This window comes from Leptonychotes weddellii, chromosome 4, assembly GCF_054177405.1.
Source record: "Leptonychotes weddellii isolate Sample4059 chromosome 4, ASM5417740v2, whole genome shotgun sequence".
NCBI classification, from domain to species: Eukaryota; Metazoa; Chordata; class Mammalia; order Carnivora; family Phocidae; genus Leptonychotes; species Leptonychotes weddellii.
In genome coordinates this window covers 41722279-41728627 of record NC_138372.1, presented here as the reverse complement: position 1 = coordinate 41728627, position 6349 = coordinate 41722279, and positions in this window count along the sequence as shown.

The following is a 6349-nucleotide window of genomic DNA, read 5'->3' as shown; positions in this document are numbered from 1 at the left end:
CATGCGCACCCAGGGGGACGGGCAAAAGGAGACGGAGCGAAAGAATCTCAAGCAGACGCCACCCCGAGTGAAAGCCCAACACTGAGCTGGATTCCAGGACCCTGAGATCATGACCTGAGCTGAAACCAAGAGTTGGATGCTTAACGACTGAGCCACCCAGGCGCCCCAAGACTTATTTTGATTCTGACTCCAACAAACCAATTTTAAACCACTTATGAAACAAAGTCTGAATACTGACTGGATGGTTGATATTATTATTTTAATTTTTTTTAGGTGTGATAATGAACTGTGCTTGTATTACTAAAAGGGTCTATGTTTCAGAGTAGATACTGATGAGTTTGCAGAATAAAATCATAATATTTGGGATTTGCTTCAAAATAATTTGTGATGGGGGAAGTGGGAAGAAGAAGGTAAAACAATACACTGGCAACTGCTGAAGCCAAATGACAGATACTTGAGGCTTCATCATTTTGCTTTCCTATACATTAAAAACATTCCATAGTGGGGCATCTGGGTGGCACAGTCAGTTAAGCAACCAACTCTTGGTTTAGCTCAGGTCATGATCTCAGGGTCCTGAGATCAAGCCCCGCATCAGGCTCCAAGCTCAGCATAGAGTCTGCTTAAGACTCTCTCTCTCTCTCCCTCACCCTTTGCCCCCGCCACCGCCGTGCTCTCTCTCATTCTCTCTCTCAAATTAATAAATATTTTTTTAAAAGTTCCATAGTAAAAAGTTAAGTAGACAGATGAATGTATTTTTTTAAAATTTACTTCTAGGCACTCAAAGCTGAGAACATTAAAAAGTAAGAATCTAAGCTCTATTTGAAAAAAATTTTCTTAAAAGACAACTTCCCCACATATTTCCAATCTTACCAAAGTTCTGAAAACAAGTTAAATACAATTATTAATGTTTTAACTGAAGGTTACATTTAACACACATAAATGAACAACTGACTTTTTAAATAGTTTGCTTTGTTTATAAAAGATTATCTATAATCTAGTTGATTATAAGCAATATCTCTAACTTATACTGAGTTACTATTTAGGAACACTAAGTATAGCTGTGCAGTTTCTGCATGGCTTACAGGCGCCCAGTGAAGGCACAAGCAGGAGCTGAAAAGTGGCCCTGATGGCACCCTTTAGAAGGTATCAGAAGCAGGGGACCTTTCTGGTAAATTAGTCCACCAAGATGGGGTACTTTTTATTAATGTGCACAATAGCAACTATGTGCTACATGGTGGTTTTGGTTACTATTAAAGAGGAAAGAAAAAATGGCCAGGTCATTGGTGATATAACTACATACTATACATTTTAAGAAAAGACACATCACATATAAACACTTGAAAAAAGTAAAATATTAAAGCTATAGTATGAAAATGATTATAGAGTTTCAGAAGAAATATTTCTAATAGCAATCTTTAGTCTTTGGGATGAAAAATGACAAGAAACTCACTTTATATAAAATAAACTAATATAACTGAGGAATAAGGTCGAAATTACTTCAAATAAACTATGAAAAGGGAATTTTACCTGAGAACTCCAGAAGAAATGGTTCTATAAAAGCAATCTTACCAGGCACCAAAGTCTAATTGAAAAAAATGAATACTGTGAAGCAGGAGCACCTATTCACCTCACTGTAGGCTAATCTGATTTATTAACAGAATTCTCCATCACTTTTCTGCTCTGCTACATCTTTGGGGCATACGAGAAAAAAAGTGATGAAATTTTAATATATTTAGCTGCTGATTCTTCCAAGTATATCACAGGTCTTCAGTGGATACTGTTGGATTGAACTACTTCATGAAACCTCTAACTCCACAGCAGCCACTGTCCGTATCAAAGGCCAATCTAAATCAATGAAAACCAAAACCAACATTATGAGTACTTACCATGTGCCAGACACTGAGCTATTAAATAGTGACATTTACTATTTGTTGAAAACCTACTTGTATTGCACTTGATGAGATCAACAGCTCCTCCTTCTACTTGAGGAGCCTACAGTCTATTCAGGAACACACATATTAGACAAGTATTCTTTTCAAAATATGAATCTGTTCTTCAGTAGTCTCCTAATCAAAAATCTTCAGGGGGGTTCCCATTGCTCTTAGGTCCTGAGTGAATGAGGCCCCCTCCTGAGTCTGTACTGTCTCCTCTTTGATTCCCATCACTGCAGTGCACTATTTCTTTCTTTCATTAGTTGTACTGCACTTCCTTCTGCCATGGCATCTTTGTATAAGCAGCTTCTGCTAACCTGAATCCCGTACCTGACCTGTACTCCGCACTTTAACAGTCTACCAGTCATCCTTTCTAGCTCTGCTTAAAGGTCACTCCTTTAAGTCCAGGTCAGCCCTTTTTGCTTTCACAGAAGCACTCCCTTAGCTTCAGACCATGTGCCTCAGTTTGTGATTATACAGTTAGTGTGCACCTAGCAAAGTATCTATAATGAAGTAGGCATTTAAGTAAATATATAAAGTAGCACTTTTAAATAATGTGAGCAGCTTGGAGCCAAAACCAGAATAATCTGAAACAGAAATTACAGCAACATTACAACAAAAATTCAATGAATAAAATGTCAATTAACTAGCATGAGGCCAAGAAAAAAGGAAACATGATTTTCAAAAGAAAGAAATCCTAAGAAAACAGCTTCATATTGGGACTTAGGGGAAAAGGCCAATTCCAGGATTATATTCTTATATCTAGCCAAGTAAGTCAAATTTTTGTGCCCTCCAAAATAATCACATTGAGGCATTATAAGAAATTCAATCATGAAATTCATATTTTTAATACAACAGAAGAGTAAACTAACATGCTTTAAAATTTTTTTTCAGAAAAAAGTATTTCTAATTAATCAAAATAAATTCAAGTATCCACAAAAACCTCAAGCATTCTCCAGCTGACCAAGTTATATGTATTTCTAGGCAATATCCAGTTAAATAGCATATAGAAGTCAGGAAAAATCTTTCCAAAGTTAGGCAAAAGTCAATATTCATGAGTACGCCTTTTTGATGGTTATATCCATAGAGATTTCAAAACATTATTTATATAGCTGCATATACAGAATAATATTTTTCTTTATTTAGAAGTCAGTTATTAAAGAAATGTAGTAATCATTACCCTTGGTTCATGGCACCTGTCTTTATTGGTCCTTGAATGGCCTACTTTTATTTAATTACTATTTTTAATACTATAATAAGCACCTACAAACCCATCACCCAAACAAAAAACATAGGACCTCAACAATACCTTCCATCTAACCATACGTGGAGTCATCTTCCCCCTCCCACTGCTTCCCCTCAACCAAGTTACCCATCATCCTGAATCCCCTTCCTGCTTCCCTTGCTTTCTCCTTTATACAGTTTTATTTATATATGTATATACATGTGTATCCCATTGTCTTCATACATATGTAAAATTCATACTCTTATGTATATTTTTATTTTAATTGCTCTTAGCTTTAAAAAAGGGTATCAGGTGGGGCCTCTGGCTGGCTCAGTCAGTTAAGTGTTGGACCCTTGATTTCAGGTCAGGTCATGACCTCAGGGTCCTGGGATTGAGTTGTGTGTCAGGCCCCACTTCCCCCTCGGCAGGGAGTCTGCTTCAGGATTCTCTCTCTCCTGTGCCCCTCCCCCCGCTTGTACGCCCTCTCCCTCTCAAATAAATAAATCTTTTAAAAAATAAAAAAGAGTATCAGGCTATATGTAGTATTTTGGGGCCTGTTTTTTTGAGATTCATCCACACTGTTGTGTTTGCTAGTTATCTGATGTGACCATTGTATAATATTTCATTGTATTTATTGATCTACTCTCCTTTTAACAGAGAGGCTATTTATTTATTCATCCAATCTACCACTGGAGGGTAAATTGTTTCCACATTTTGCTATTATAATAGTGCTGCTGTAAACATTCTTATGCATGGCAAGATTTTCTCGATATATATCTATGAGTGGAATTGCTGAGTCATAGTTCATGTGACTGTCCAATTGTAAGAGCTAATGCCAACTATTTTCCAAAAAGATTTTGGCAATGCTAAAATCTTTACAAAGTTTGTGGATTTATATATTCTCCAACTCCTGCAAAACGCCATACACATTTCTTATTAAATGATCACTCTGATATTTTGCCCATTTTTATTAACTTGATCTTGCTTTATTTATGCATGGATATACAGAATAAATCAGTATCTTTTCTAACATTCTAGAGTATAAGATTATTAGTATGCCTTGATTATTAACTTCATAAAAAGTATACATTTTCAATCAATTCACACTGAGTATGGCTTTCATTTTCTCTGTAAAGAGATCTGTATATATGTCTAAAAAATAATAGCCTTAAAAAATGTATGTGTATATACCCATGCAATACTATTATCATGCATAAATTTAACAAATCATGAATGTCATCAAATACCCAATCAGGTTTCCTGATTAGCTTATAATGCTTTTTTGGTTTTTGTTTTAATATTTTGATTAAATTAGGATCCAATTATAATCCATACACTGCAATTGACTGATATATCTCTTATGTTTCTTTTAATTTATAGGCTGCTCCTCCATCTCTGTTTTTTTCTTTTCATGCATTATTTTGTTGAAGGAGCTGGTTGGCTTGTCCTGCAGAGGATTCCATGGTCTCATTTGGTTGATCCATCCTTTATGGCAACATAATGCACAATTTATAACACCCTCTTAGATCTAGAGACTAGATCAGATTTCATTTTGACTTTTATTTTCCTTTGAAAGACTAGATGGTGCTATGCACCTCCAAGCAAAGGCCTATAATATCTCTCTTTTTTGAGAAATTAGCAGCCATTGCTGATCAGATCCTCAATTTATTAATTCACAAGAAAATTTTAAATGCTGGCCAATTTGCATAGTCTAATAATATATTATGATCTAAAGGAAATCCTCACTCAAAACCTCGTTCCTCAAAAACTCCACTGTCTCTGAAGTGCAGGCCATCAGATTACACACCCAATACCCTTTTTTTGTTACAGTCATCAATCTAACTCCCCACTCCCTTTCATTCTGACTTAATGTCTTTTTCCCCCATTGCTACTGTTGTACATGATATACACATGGGTGATCTGTCCAATACATGGCCTCTAATTTCCTTGACCTCCTCATCCTCCACCACACCCAGCCACTCACTCCGTGGTCATACACCATCAAACACTAACTCTTCCAATTATGCACTGGATTCCTTCCTCTCACCTAACTAAAGGACTTGGTTTCTACAATTACCTTTTCTTTCTCCTGTATCAGTCTCTCCATCTGGACCAAATTATCCCCTTTGGTATACAAGCATTCTATAATATCTTTCATCTTAAAAAAACAAACCCTGTTGGGCGCCTGGGTGGCTCAGTTGGTTAAGCGACTGCCTTCGGCTCAGGTCATGATCCTGGAGTCCCGGGATCGAGTCCCGCATTCCCTGCTCGGCAGGGAGTCTGCTTCTCCCTCTGACCCTCCTCCCTCTCATGCTCTCTGTCTCTCATTCTCTCTGTCTCAAATAAATAAATAAAATCTTTAAAAAAAAAAAAACCCTGTTTAGACCCCACATTTCCTCTCATTATCACTATTTCTCTTCTCGCCTTTTAATAAAATTTCTGAATTGTCTATTATAACTAACTCCCCTTTTTCAGCTCAAATTCTCTCCTAAGCCCCTCAAAACAGGATTTTGCCTTCATCATTACAATTAATTGGCCCTTTTCAAAGACACCAGCAGCCTCCACCTTGCCAAATCTAATGGGTCAATTCTCAGTCTCATCCTACTCAATATTCAGCAGTATAAGGAACAGTTAATAATCTCTCTTTCTTCAAATATATTCTTCACTTGGCTTCAGGATAGCATATTCTCCTGGTTTCCTCCAACCTCTTTTAACTGTTCATTTTCATTCTCCTTTGCTGGTTCCTCCTCATCTTGAACATCTTAACATCATTATGCCCTAGAGATCAATCCTTAGATTTGTTATTTATCTATACTCTATACTTGGTGATCTCATCCAGTCTTAGGACTTTTTTTTTTTTTTTAAGATTTCATTTATTTTTTAACAGAGAGAGAGACAGCAAGAGAGGGAACACAAGCAGGGAGAGTGGGAGAGGGAGAAGAAGCAGGCTTCCCGCAGAGCAGGGAGCCCAATGTGGGACTCGATCCCAGCACTCTGGGATCGTGACCTGAGCTGAAGGCAGACGCTTAACGACTGAGACACCCAGGCGCCCCAGTCTTAGGACTTTATAAATATCTTAACTACCATCTATATGCTGATGACTTCCAAATTTCTCTTTATCTTATGCCTGTCCCCTTAACTCTGGAGTCATATATTTAATAACCTATTTATATCTCTACTTAGATGCCTAATA